This window comes from Lagenorhynchus albirostris, chromosome 8 (assembly GCF_949774975.1).
Source record: "Lagenorhynchus albirostris chromosome 8, mLagAlb1.1, whole genome shotgun sequence".
NCBI classification, from domain to species: Eukaryota; Metazoa; Chordata; class Mammalia; order Artiodactyla; family Delphinidae; genus Lagenorhynchus; species Lagenorhynchus albirostris.
This window is the reverse complement of record NC_083102.1, coordinates 8882211-8897404: the sequence shown is the minus strand read 5'-3', so window position 1 is coordinate 8897404 and position 15194 is coordinate 8882211. Positions and strand designations below refer to the sequence as shown.

Below are 15194 nucleotides of genomic sequence, written 5' to 3'. Positions count from 1 at the left end.
GGAGCGGCTGGGCCCGTGTGCCATGGCCGCTGAGCCTGCGCGTCCGGAGCGTGTGCTCCGCAACCGGAGAGGCCACGGCAGTGAGAGGCCCGCGTACCGCAATTAAAAAAAAAAAAAAAAGAAAAGATACCTAGATTTAAACATAATAGGCACCTAATAAACATTTGTTGAGAGAATGATTGAGAACAAGCAAAACAGGAATGAACAAATGAGATTTTTCTACACAATTTGGCCTTAGCATCCTTATCCTGATCAAACCCTCTATGAATTCAATGACTGCTACCCTCTGTACCATCTGCTGTTCATTCATTCTGGACACCAGTCACTGTGCCATGTGCTGGGAACAGAGAAGTGAAGCAAACTATCGAGAACTTCATCCGTGAGGATGAACGGCTCACGGTGGAGTCATCGTTAAAAAAGGAAATGCGCAGATGAGTACATGAGTCCTATTCATCATAGTTGCTACAAAGGAAAGGGAGTAGGTTCTCTGAGAAAGAAGGGAGATAGACTAAATGTAGCTTAACGTATGGTAGAGTTGGAGAAGGTCTCTTCTCCTGTCATTTAAGATGTGATCAGTTATCCAAGAGAAAATTGGGAAAAGAGCATGTCAGGCAGGTGCAATAAGTTGTTGAGGTTTTTTGTTAGTTTTGTTTTATTTTGTTTTGTTTAAGATTCTGTTAGCTTGTGTCTCATTCCTCCTTAAAGACAGTAGGCATTCCTGTACTTATGCCTTTTTGTGATACTGATTCCATTGCCTGGAATGTTCTTGTCTTTCATTTTCTATCTAATGAATTTTTTCTTATCCTCCCATGTTTTCGTTAAATATTAAAACATCAAACTGTCCTTACCCCTGACAAAAACCTGTACGGGGATGTTTATTACAGCTTTTTCATATTGCTAAAACTTGTAAACAATCAAGATAGCCTTCAGTAGGTAAATGGATAAAGAAACTGTGATATATCCAGACAATGAAATATTCTTTAGCACTAAAAAGAAATGAGCTATTAAGCCATGAAAAGACATGGAGGAGAGTTAAACACATACTACCAAGTGAAAGAAGCCACATGCCCTGTGCTTCCAACTATATGACATTCTGGAAAAGGCAAAACGATAGAGACAGTAAAATAAAATCGGAGTTTGGGGGAGATGAATAGGTGTAGCAAAGGGTATTTTTAGCGCAGTGAAATTCTTCTGTGACACTACAATGATGCATGGATGTCATCATCATTTGTTCAAGCCCCCATTAAATGTATGACATGAAGAGTGAATCCTAAAATAAGCTATGGATTTGGGGAGATTATAATGTGTCGATGTAGGTTCATCATTGGTAACAAATGTAACATTCTTGTGAGTGATGTTGATAATTGTGTTGGAATGCGGGTGTATGGGAAATCTCTGTACCGCCCTCACAGTTTCGTTGTAAACAGAAAACAGCTGTAAAAATCGGTCTTATAAAAAACACAGAGTGTTGGCTGAGCCGGTCTCCCGTGCCTGACGCCTCCGCGTGCTCCATCTCTGTGGTGATGACGGTGAAAACCAAGGCTGCTGGGGACACCCTGACTTACTCCAGGATGAGGGGCATGGTAGCAATTCTCATCGCTTTCATGAAACAGAGAAGGATGGGCCTGAACAACTTTATTCAGAAGATTGCCAGTAACTCTTATGAATGCAAACACCCTGAAGTTCAGTCCATTTTGAAAATCTCCCAACCTCAGGAGCCTGCGCTCATGAATGCCAACCCTTCTCCTCCACCAGGAAAGCGGTCCTGAAAGAGAAGGAGGAAAAGCATATTATGTCAGAGCGGAATGTTCTCCTGAAGAACGTGAAACACCCTTTCCTGGTGGGCCTCCACTTCTCTTTCCAGACAAGCTGTACTTTGTCCTAGACTCCATGAACGGTGGAGAGTTGTTCTACCGTCTCCAGAGGGAGCGATGCTTCCTGGAACCACAGGCTCGGTGCTATGCTGCTGAAATAGCCAGTGCCTTGGGTTACCTGCACTCTCTGAACATCGTTTATAGAGACTTAAAGCCAGAGAATATTTTGCTGGGTTCCCAGGGACACATTGTTCTTACTGACTTTGGACTCTGCAAGGAGAACGCTGAACACAATGGCACGACGTCCACCTTCTGCGGCACACCCGAGTACCTTGCACCTGCTTCATAAGCAGCCTTATGATAGGACCGTGGACTGGTGGTGTCTGGGGGCTGTCTTATATGAGATGCTGTATGGCCTGCCTCCATTTTATAGCCAAAACACAGCTGAGATGTACGACAACATGCTGAACAAACCCCTCCAGTTGAAGCCAAATATTACAAATTCTGCAAGACACGTCCTGGAGGGCCTCCTGCAGAAGGACAGGACATAGAGGCTTGGTGCCAAGGTTGACTTTATGGAGATGAGGAATCACGTCTTCTTCTCCCTAATTAACTGGGATGATCTCATTAATAAGAAGATTACTCCCCCTTTTAACCCAAATGTGAGTGGACCCAGCGACCTGTGGCACTTTGATCCCGAGTTTACCGAAGAGCCGGTCCCCAACTCCATCGGTCGGTCGCCCGACAGTATCCTCCTCCCAGCCAGCGTCAAGGAAGCGGCCGAGGCCTTCCTGGGCTTTTCCTACGCACCTCCCGTGGACTCTTTCCTCTGAATGGTCTTAGGGTTGGCTGTGAAGCATTTTACGGGCATTTTTTAAATGTTTTAGTTAGCCTTTTGGCAGAGCTGCCAGCTGACAGGACCTCTTAAAAGAGAATTTGCGCATCCCTGGAAGCTTGCACATCTTGGCAATCTTATTGCACACTGTTTGCTGGAAGCTTTTCGAAGAGCACATCCTCCTCAGTGAGCTCGGGAGGTTTTCCTTATTCTTCCTTCCAATGTGGTGCTATCTCTGAAATGAGCAGTAGAGGGCCGCCCCAGGCAGATGCAGTGGTCTCATTCGAAGGAGGACGCTGTTCGGAGAAGGAGCTTCTGAAGGTCTGTCCGGGCCGTGATAACGAATCTTATGAAACGTGCCTTTTCTGATGAGATCGCGTTAGCTCCAAAGTTCTTCCTGTTGCCCAGTGTTTCTGTTCTGTTTTTCCTTGTGGACTTCCTGTGTGATCGGCCGTATGGGTGTGGTATGCTTGCTCACAGAAGGACTCAGTTATAAGCATCAATGTGACACTTGCAGGACACTGCAACGTGGGACATTGTGTGTTTCTTCCATATTTGGAAGATAAATTTATGTGTAGGCTTTTTTTTTTGTAAGATATAGTTAATAACTAATATTTATCGAAAATGGTCTTGCAGTGACTTGTATCCAGATGCTTAAAGAAGCATTGCTGCTACAAATATTTCCGTTTTTAGAAAAGGTTTTTATGGACCAATGCCCCACTTGTCAGTCAGAGCCTGGTGTTTTCATTGTTTAAAATATCACCTGTAAAATGGGCATTATTTATGTTTTTGGTTTTTTGTTTCTTTTTTGCATTCCTGATAATTATATGTATTGTATAAAGAAAGTCTGTACATTGGGTTATAACACTAGTATATTTAAACTTACAGGCTTATTTGTAATGTAAACCACCATTTTAATGTACTGTAATTAACATGGTTATAATAATGTACAATTCTTTCCCCCCTCCCTACCACACACCTTTTTGTGTGTGTGATAAACCAACTTTGGTTTGCAATAAAACCTTGAAAAATATTTGCAGGAAAAAAAATACATTAGGATTTATATACACTACCAAATGTAAAATAGATAGCTAGTGGGAAGCAGCCGCATAGCACAGGGAAATCAGCTGGGTGCTTTGTGACCACCTAGAGGGGTGGGATAGGAAGGGTGGGAGGGAGGGAGGCACAGAGGGAGGAGATATGGGGATATATGTATATGTATATCTGATTCACATTGTTATACAGCAGAAACTAACACACCATTGTAAAGCAATTATACTCCATTAAAGATGTTAAAAATAATACATTAAACTATTTACATTAAACTTTCACTTCCTTTATATTAAATTTGGTAAAATATCACATTTTCTGCTCTAAGGACTTAAGACCTTTGAAGGTTGCTAAAGCCCAACTCCTTCCAATCCCCTCCAAGGACCTACGAGCCCAGCCTGTCCCTCACTCCCCATTGTCTGTCTGGTCTGTTTCCTTTTTGTTTACCCCACGCTTCTGCTCCTTCCACACTGGCCTTCGTGTCCATCCTGCTCCTGGTCTTTCTTACTTTTATTTCTCGCCCTGAAACCACCATTCCACAGATATTAGGAAACCTGATGGCTTGTTCCCTCCTTTCCATGAAATCTGTGCCCCAAAATGATCTTATCAATGAGAGCTTCTCAGATGCCTCATTGAAAGGACATTCACTCACCCCCCACCAACCCCTAGTAGGTACCCTCAAGTTCCTTCCCTGCTCTATTTTCCCCCATAGTAATTATCACCATCTGATACACTGTGTATTTTTAAAATGTGTTATTTATTATAATAGAAAACTCTGTGTTGTTCCCGGCTGCATACCTACTGTGGGCACTTGATAAATAATTGTTGAATGAATAAATGAATGCATATCATCTTAAATTCATAATCACTGAGGAGTTATCCTTAATACTAGTTATTTTTCATATCTTATTATAAAATCAATACATGTTATTTGAAGAACATTTCAAAAAAAGTAGGAAACAGGAAAATAAAAGTCGCAATTATCATCATAAATGTGACATTATGGTTAACATTTTGGTTTACATATTCTTTCAGCCATTTTCTGGTCTATAAATATAAACTTGATAAAATAGGGAGTATAGCATAAGCACTGTTTCATGGCCCATTTTTCTTTATCTTAACATACTGTAAATATTTGTCTATTAATTAAACATTCTTCAACAGCTTCACTTTATTGACTGTCTAATGGTCCACTGTCCACTTTGTACCAATCAAGTGCATGATCAAATCTGACGTGACTTGAGTCAGGAACACCAGAGGATGTTTATCTATAGCTCTTCAGTTAATTATTTAAAAGTGGAAGTGGGTTAAGTAGACTAGGAAATAGACTTGGTTGTCAATAAGTACATTGCATCTTATTTGTGAATACTGTCTTTGAATTAACCAGTAAATGAAACTAGAGGGTCAAAAACTGAGACGTTTACCAGTGAACCAACAAATTGCAATACAAAATAACCTCATCTGTAGGAAGATTGCCCATGACAGCTAGAGTTCTCAAGTTCATTTAGGCATACTGCAGTTGACCTTGACACTCTTCAAATGATTGCTTTATTAAAAGTGCTAGGTACCTCTGCCTTCTTACAAGACTAGAAGTTAAGTTAAAAAAAAAAAGGAAAGGGCACTGTTCACCATTATTTTAGAGATTAAAACCTCTGCCTGGCTCCAGGGCAAATAGTTGATGCTATTTTTTTTTTTTTTTTTTTTTTTTTTTTTTTTTTTTTTGTGGTACGCGGGCCTCTCACTGTTGTGGCCTCTCCCGGTGCGGAGCACGGGCTCCGGACGCGCAGGCTCAGCGGCCATGGCTCACGGGCCCAGCCGCTCCGCGGCATGTGGGATCTTCCCGGACCGGGGCACGAATCCGTGTCCCCTGCATCGGCAGGTGGACTCTCAACCACTGCGCCACCAGGGAAGCCCAGTTGATGCTATTTTTGAATACCATTGCCTTTTTTTCATGAAGCAATATGAATTAAATTTCACAACCTTTTCTGTATTACACAAAGGGTAAAAGTTGATATTATTTTTTGTGATAGGATTTATTTCTCTGAAAATAGAAGATCGACTTAGAGGAGACAAAAACTTTTTTTTTTAAAGCCTCACAAATCTATTTTTTTCTAGTATTAACAGTTCAGTAGATAATTTGAAACTGATTAATCTGTTAAACCATATGTCAGAAACATGCTGCAGCTGTTAATTGTCCAGCAGAATCTGAACTACAAGTCTTGAGGAATTCACCCTTGGACCATGCAGACCAGACAATTTCCTATTTGATTTATAACCATGATTCTTGCAACGTGATTGATTTTCTAGTTATACTACCTTAAATTTTTTCTAATGTAGCTATTGGACTAAAAAAAGGCAGAATGGAAGAAAGTTGATCTGAACTTTTTTAGATAATGGCATTGAATCTATTCGTTATCAGATGCTACTGTACTGATTGTGTTCAATATTTTTCAAAGTATATGAAGATTCCTACTGTATGTTCTGTTTTCCATATTTTGAGAACGTCCTTGAAGTCCCCACCCTTCCAGAAAAATCACCGCATAGCAGGGTGATCAAAGTATAAACAAATACTTATCACAGTAGATTGTCAATGATACGGGATGAAAGTGTTATATTCGAAATACCAAATTCTTATGTTCTTTTGAAAACAAAGAAGAGCTGTAAAAGAGCTCTCTCAGAAAAGTCAGTAACTTCAACTCTTACAAAATTCATTTGCTGAAGCCAAGTTATTTTAAAAGTTCTAAGGGCATGTACTGATGATATAGAAGAACCCTCAATATAATCCAGGGGTTCAAATGACAGGTCATGTTAAGGTGGTAAAGATCAGAGAGATGCTGTCTCTCACGTGGGATACAGCCAGGAAGATCTACACGTAACGTCATGGGATAAAGTCAACTCTCTCTGCACAAGCAGTTTTTAAAATGGAAAAATGCAAAAGTGTCCATTGGATAGATAAAGCGAATACATCTCAACAGCCAAAACTAGGAACGATTGTGGCTTCCTCACATTTGGATGGATTTATTACCTCTCATTGTCAGTAATTCATTGATGTAACAGCCTTTTATGGCATTCGTGCTGTATGCCAGGTTCTTAGGCCCTGGGAATACAGGCTCAACAGGACAGGCGCATGCCCCGTTCCCATCGTCCTTACTACCCAGTCAACAAGTAATAAACACATTTTTAAAAAATAAACAGTCAAGGTAATTTTAGATTGTGATTGGTGCGGTGAACAAAATAAAACAGTGCAATCCATTGAATAGCAAGTAATGTTTGGGGCATATGAAGGTGAACGTTGAGTTGGTGAATTTAGACACTGGCCAGAGAAAGAGAGGATGGTATTTGAGTTGGGGGCAGCCTGGAAAGAAGTCAGCCCTCTTTAGACCTGATGAAGGGAATTCTAGCTGGGAGGCAGGGAAGGGGGAAAGGGCCGTGAGAGGGAGTGTGCTTTCTGTGTCTGAAAAAGAGAAAGGAGAGTGAAATTAAGAGCTTAGTGACCCAGAGGAGAAGAGTGAAATAAAATAACACCAGAGATCACTCAGGGCCAGACCATTGCAGGCTTTGGTGGAGTTGGGATTTCATACTCAGTGCGAGGGGAAGCCGTCAGGAGCAATAGCCAGGAATAATCTGATCCCCATTTTTAAAAGATCCATCTGGCGACTGTGCAGAAAATGGATTTTAAAGGGATAAAGTTCGAATCAGGAAATAAGTACCCAATAAATATTTATTACATGAATAAATGGAATAAATTTGATGTACTTTGCTGAATGTTGTACTCATTGGATATAGGCATATCAGTTGAGTGGCTGATTCTGTATGGTTTTCTCTGAGAACACCTATGTAAAACTGCAGGAGTCTCTTCCTTTTAGTTGAAAGGGATGGGTCTGCTGTGGACAGAAGATATTGAAATTGCTGCAATATCATGGTATAGGGTATCACTTCAAGTAAATTCCTGGGATCCAAATGGGAAGTGGTAAGAAAAATCTGACCACTTCAATATTATTAGGAGATCTGCACACCTAGGAGTAAATCCAATCAATGCAGCATATACAAATTTTATCCAAAGTGAATCTGGAGATGCTGTGACCTTGAAATTGTAGACCTCAAAAACATAGGTCTTGTAATCAGGCACAACTTGGTTTTTGTCCTGGTTCTATTATTCTTTAGCTGTGAGGTCTCAAGCTTCCTCATCTGTAAAATGGTAATGATACCTATGTCAAAGGCTTACTAAAGTAACTCACTGAGAGAATTCTCTTGGAATATTTACTATATTGCCTGCCACATAGGTACTCCATAAATGATTGCTATTACTATTTCTTTATTTGCTGATTTTGGTTTAATGGTCTGTACTGTTTATGCTACTGAGATGGAAGAGGGACAGATGCCTCATTTAACGCATGGCTACTGCAATGCATATGGAGCACATTGGGCTGTGTCCCACTGAATAGAAAATGAACAAAAAAATGTAAATAGAGTCACCTCCATTGACTAGTAAACAGGAAAGATTCAGTGAGAAGAAAAAGGGGGAGATAGAAGTCTCCTTTTTTCACTTAATGATTTTCATTGCATACCAGGTAAAGTATGTCCACTCAGTTGATTTAGTTCTAAATTCATTATCTTTAACTTCTCCCTAAATTAGCATTTGATGGCAAACTAATGGTACTTCTCTTCATGACCGCTAAGTTCTTTGTGGAGTAGGTAAAGGAAACTAAATCCATTCTTCCATACGTTGTATGAAAGGACAATTAATTCTCAACTACATAATCTGGTTTACCAATGAGCTAATACTCTTGCGTTTTCTGTGCAGGAATTTAACCCTGCTATGCAGATGCAGATATAAATAATAAAGGTCCCTATATAAAATTAAATACACAAAAACAATATTTACTTTTATTTTAAAACAGAAGGCAATATTTGTATGGGAATTTCTGTGATAGGTCAAAGTATGCTAAAGACCAGATGGTACATGTTCTCGCTTATTTAAACATATATGTTATAGTAAATGTAGTGTGTGTGTGTGTGTGTGTGTGTGTGTGTGTGTGTGTGAAGACTTGTAACAGTGATTACTTCTATGGATTACGAGAGTCCTTTCTATCTCTGTATTGTATGACATTTTATAGGATCAGGAAAAAAATGGGTCTCATTTCTAGTGACACAGGCCAGGGAAATTGGAGAAGGTACACAAAGCAAGGTATGAATCAGAAGAGCGGGAGGAAAATATGATGGAAGTGAAGATATATAAACTTCATATGTGGCATATGAGTTGGAGTTCTTGGTGGTTTTGCCCTAAGGAGGAGCAAACATTTTTCTAGAATGCTCCTATAACACGGATTTTTTTAACCATTTACTTTCTATTGCTATGATGTAAAAAATCATAGAAAAACGGACCCAAAACTAGACATTTGAAGTCATGGAAAAACTGAGGAGACTCTGGATAAGACAGAAGCTAGTCAACCAGATTCTGGCCCTTAGGAATAAAATCTCGATTTTTTTATTGTGAAGAACATGCTCTTTCTTCCATGTGCTAATATTGGGAAAACCTCAGCCTAATACTACCTTTGAAAGTCACAACTATCCCAAGAAAATATTTATTAGACTAGGTTAAGTTAAGATAACTGAACTTGAAAAAAGTTATTAAAAAATACTGGAAGAGAAAGTCTTATTTATACTTCCTGTACTTGCCATACATTCAAGGAATAATACAATACTTATATTTCAAAATACATCTGTAAATTATTATTAAATTTAAAGACATTTGGCTTCCAGATAGGATTACACCCTTTCCATAGAGAGAAGTAATTGGGGTATGGGATTTCCACAGATGACATGTGGAATGAGCTCAGTTTGTTTCGGTTTTTTAATAGAATGCTAAAGTTAGCCAAGTCCTGAGGTGAAAAATACAGAGCCTATTCAAGTAATGCGTGTCAAGGAAAGAAGACAAAGCACCATGTTTCTAAGTGCATCGAGACAAAATACTTCTGTAAGCAGCGGCCCAAGTTTATAGGGAGTAAAAATAATGGATCTGCCACAGCTGTAAAGAAACATTGTGAAGTTATTGTTAGTGCTGTCGTCCCTCCTTCCTTCCTTCCTTCCTTGTTCTCTCCTCTTTATTTAGAGGAAAATTTAAAAAAAAACACACACACACACAAGGAATCATAATCTTGGGAATAAAGTCTCTAAAATAAAGAAGTACTAGATCCCATACAAGTCTTCTCTTGGTCAGAGTGTGGAAACGGATGCTTCTTATACTTTGTGAAGAATTTAAGGGGCAATATTAACCTCAGTGATTACTCAGGAAGCACCTGAGTCATGACTTCAGTCTCCTTTTCATTCAAATCCTGAAACTCTCCACTAGGCTAGACAAGAAATACCACCTTATTTGTCCAAAGGATTTTCCACTGTCTTTGAAGCAAAGTAACAAAAAGCATGCTTTGTCTAGGAAGTCAGGGAGATGGTACAGAGGATAGCATCGTCATCAGTAGGTGGGTACACTGGTAGTTGCATTCTCAGCTGGTGAGGACAGCAGTTGGCTATGTTTGGGCACCTGGGTGAGCAGACAGAGCATCAGGAAATCCAGGAGCAGGAAGCACGGTACAGTCCTGGAGCATCGAGACGGGACTCCAGACACTGAAATGAGCGTCAGGGGAAAAGAAACCATCTCTGCAGGAAGTGAGATGCTACTAGGGAATTAGCACAGACGTTTAGCTTGGATTTGAAGATAGTTTTGGCCGTAAGGAGCAAGGCAGGAGGCTATAGATTGGAAACAGAAGAGTTTAGGGGGAGGTGTGGCCTCTGAAATTTTCCCTGACAACGGAGAGGAAGGGTCATAAAACCTGAGGCAGGAAGAGTAATGTAGCTCTAGCTTCAAAAGTTAGGAATTGGGCTTCCCTGGTGGCGCAGTGGTTGAGAGTCCACCTGCCGATGCAGGGGACACGGGTTCATGCCCCGGTCCGGGAGGATCCCACATGCCGCGGAGCGGCTGGGCCCGTGAGCCATGGCCGCTGAGCCTGCGCGTCCGGATCCTGTGCTCCGCAACGGGAGAGACCACAACAGTGAGAGGCCCGCGTACCGCAAAAAAAAAAAAAAAAAAAACAAAACAAAAGTTAGGAATTGAATGCACAGGATGTAAGGAGACCATTGAGTTATGTATTCCCCTGAGAATATGCCTTTTCCAGTTTGTTTTTTTCCTAAATACGAATCGAAGATATTGCTAGAATTTCCGTCCTGATAGCACTGCTTGGTTTTGGAGTCCTTTGCTAGTCTTAATTGTTTTCTGGGTATCCGGCTTGTATTTCCAAATGTGTGATATAAAACATGTATTTAAGTGCTATACTTTTTAAAGATGTGTTATGAAAATTTTCCAACATTATTTTTCAATCACAGATACAATTGAATGATACTCTGATGTCAATTACATCTGTTCTGAAGTCATTTGACCTTGCAAATTCCTGCCCATACTGCTTGCCAACAGAGATCTCTCTTGGCCACACTCTCGTAGGTGAAGGGCAACAGCCGTTTCATCTCTCTTCGCCAATCATTTCCTCTGTTCCAGCATGAATTCGTACAGAATTCTTACAGCTAGTCTGAAGACTGACTGAAATTGTATGAAAATAAAACTCAAGGCCCATCTGCTTCTCTAGTTTTCATCCAAGATTCCCTGGAATGGAAGTACACTGGAGACTGAATGTTTGCCATAACTGTGTGGCTGTAGTTTTGGAAGACATCCTAGTATGGGAAAATACAATACTAAATTATTTCAAATGTTAGCATTCTCTCTCTCTACTACTACTACTACTACTACTACTACTACTACTACTATAAAAATTCTAACTTGATTTCCTTATATTTAATGTCTGCAGAATGTTGAGACAGGTGTTCTAGAACAACAAGCAAGCTGTCTCTTTGGAAGATAGAATGTGTAATAACTATTATTACAGTTGGAGATAAAAATAGATAGTCCATCATCATAGTCAGTCTGGCAATATGGGCACACGTGGAGTGCGGCGACAGCCTTCTCCAGGAAATTTCATCCCCGTTGTAGTCTCTCCGTGATTTTGCCTAAGCTTTCCTTTCTCTACAGTGTCCTCAACCCTCTTCATCTACATGCCCTCAATTCTTCAGGTCGGATTCATTATTTGTATGTTACCTGTTACCATAATTGATCATTAATCTTTCTTCTTCGTGGATACATAGAATATTTATTATACTAAACCAGAGGTTGGAAAACTTTTCCTGTAAAGGTCAGATAGTAAATACTTTCGCTTTGGAGGCCATATAGTCTTTTTTTTTAACATCTTTATTGGAGCATAATTGCTTTACAATAGTGTGTTAGTTTCTACTTTATAACAAAGTGAATCAACTATACATATACATATATCTCCATATCTCTTCCCTCTTGCATCTCCCTCCCACCCCTCTAGGTGGTCACAAAGCACCGAGCTGATCTCCCTGTGCTCTGAGGCTGCTTCCCACTAGCTATCGATTATTTTTTACATTTGGTAGTATATGTATGTCCATGCAATTCTCTCACTTTGTCACAGATTACCCTTCCCCCTCCCCGTGTCCTCAAGTCCATTCTCTAGTAGGTCTGGGTCTTTATTACCGTCCTGCCCCTAGGTTTTCATAACCATTTTTTTTGTTTGTTTCTTTAGATTCCATATATATGTGTTAGCATATGGTATTTGTTTTTCTCTTTCTGACTTCATTCTGTATGACAGACTCTAGGTCCATCCACCTCACAAATAACTCAATTTCATTTCTCTTTATGGCTGGTAATATTCCATTGTATATATGTGCCACATCTCCTTTATCCATTCATCTGATGATGGACAGTTACGTTGCTTCCATGTCCTGGCTATTGTAAATAGAGCTGCAATGGACATTGTGGTACATGACTCATTTTGAATTATGGTTTTCTCAGGGCATATGCCCAATAGTGGGATTGCTGGGTCATGTGGTAGTTCTATTTTTAGTTTTTTAAGGAACTTCCATACTTTTATCCATAGTGGCTGTATCAATTTACATTCCCACAAACAGTGCAACAGGGTTCGCTTTTCTCCACACCCTCACCAGCATTTATTGTTTGTAGATTTTTTGATGATGGCCATTCTGACTGGTGTGCAGTGATACCTCATTGTAGTTTTGATTTGCATTTCTCTAATGATTAGTGATGTCAAGCATCCTTTCATGTGTTTGTTGGCAATCTGTATATCTTCTTTGGAAAATGTCTATTTAGGTCTTCTGCCCATTTGGGGGTTGGGTTGTTTGTTTTTTTCATATTGAGCTGCATGAGCTGCTTGTAAATTTTGGAGATTAGTCCTTTGTCAGTTGCTTCATTTGCAGACACTTTCTCCTGTTCTGAGGGTTGTCTTTTCGTCTTGTTTATGGTTTCCCTTGCTGTGCAAAAGCTTTTAAGTTTCACTAGGTCCCATTTGTTTATTTTTGTTTTTATTTCCATTCCTCTAGGAGGTGGGTCAAAAAGGATCTTGCTGTGATGTATGTCATAGAGTGTTCTGCCTATGTTTTCCTCTAAGAGTTCTATAGTGTCCGGCCTTACATTTAGGTCTTTAATCCATTTTGAGTTTATTTTTGTGTGTAGTGTTAGGGAGTGTTCTAAATTCATTGTTTTACATGTAGCTGTCCAGTTTTCCCAGCACCGCTTATTGAAGAAGCTGTCTTTTCTCCCTTGTATATTCTTGCCTCCTTTATGAAAAATAAGGTGACCATATGTGCATGGGTTTATCTCTGGGCTTTCTATCCTGTTCCATTGATCTATATTTCTGTTTTTGTGCCAGTAACATACTGTCTTGATGACTGTAGCTTTGTAGTATAGTCTGAAGTCAGCTATCCTGATTCCTCCAGCTCCATTTTTCTTTCTCAAGATTGCTTTGGCTATTTGGGGTATTTTTTGTTTCCATACAAATTGTGACATTTTTTGTTCTAGTTCTGTGAAAAATGCCACTGGTAGTTTGATAGGGATTGCACTGAATCTGTAGATTGCTTTGGGCAGTACAGTCATTTTCACAATGTTGATTCTTCCAATCCAAGAATGGTATATCTCTCCATCTGTTGGTATTGTCTTTAATTTCTTTCATCAGTGTCTTATAGTTTTCTGCATACAGGTCTTTTGTCTCCTTAGGTAGGTTTATTCCTAGGTATTTTATTCTTTTTGTTGCAGTGGTAAGTGGGAGTGTTTCCTTAATTTCTCTTTCAGATTCTTCATCATTAGTGTATAAGGATGCAAGAGATTTCTGTGCATTAATTTTGTATCCTGCTACTTTACCAAATTCATTGATTAGCTCTAGTAGTTTTCTGGTAGCATCTTTAGGATTCTCTATATATAGTATCATGTCATCTGCAAACAATGACAGCTTTACTTCTTCTTTTCCGATTTGGATTCCTTTATTTTTCTTTCTTCTCTGATTGCTGTGGCTAAAACTTCCAAAACAATGTTGAATAATAGTGGTGAGAGTGGGCAACCTTGTCTTGTTCCTGATCTTAGTGGAAATGCTTTCAGTTTTTCACCATTGAGAATGATGGCTGTGGGTCTGTCATATATGGCCTTTATTATGTTGAGGTAAGTTTCCTTTGTGCCTACTTTCTGGAGGGTTTTTATCATAAATTGTTGTTGAATTTTGTCCAAAGCTTTTTCTGCATCTAATGAGATGATCATATGGTTTTTATTCTTCAATTTGTTAATATGGTGTACCACATTGATTGATTTGCATATATTGAAGAATCCTTGCATTCCTGGAATAAACCCCACTTGGTCATGGTGTATGATCCTTTTAATGTGCTGTTGGATTCTGTTTGCTAGTATTTTGTTGAGGATTTTTGCATCTATGTTCATCAGTGATATTGGCCTGTAGTTTTCTTTCTTTGTGACCTCTTTGTCTGGTTTTGGTACAGGGTGATGGTGACCTCGTACAATGAGTTTGGGAGTGTTCCTCCTTCTGCTGTATTTTGGAAGAGTTTGAGAAGGATAGGTGTTAGCTCTTCTCTAAATGTTTGATAGAATTCGCCTGTGAAGCCATCTGGGCCTGGGCTTTTGTTTGTTGGAAGATTTTTAATCACCATTTCAATTTCAGTGCTTGTGATTGGTCTGTTCATATTTTCTATTTCTTCCTGGTTCAGTCTTGGAAGGTTGTGCTTTTCTCAGAATTTGTCCATTTCTTCCAGGTTGTCCATTTTATTGGCATATGGTTGCTTGTAGTAATCGCTCCTGATAATTTGTATTTCTGCAGCGTCAGTTGTTACTTCTTTTTTATTTCTAATTCTATTGATTTGAGTCTTCTGTCTTTTTTTCTTGATGAGTCTGGCTAATGGTTTATCAATTTTGTTTATCTTCTCAAAGAACCAGCTTTTAGTTTTATTGATCTTTGCTATTGTTTTCTTCATTTCTTTTTCATTTATTCCTGATCTGATGTTTATGACTTCTTTCCTTCTGCTAACTTTGGGTTTTTTTTGTTTTTCTTTCTCTAATTGCTTTAGGTGGTAGG

The 15194-nt window shown here is 39.4% G+C and overlaps 1 pseudogene; it reads left to right on the top strand.

Annotated features, from left to right (window-relative positions):
• Nucleotides 1–1513: 1513 nt before the first annotated feature.
• Nucleotides 1514–3419, top strand: LOC132524081 (serine/threonine-protein kinase Sgk1-like; annotated as a pseudogene).
• The last annotated feature ends 11775 nt before the right edge of the window (nucleotides 3420–15194 follow it).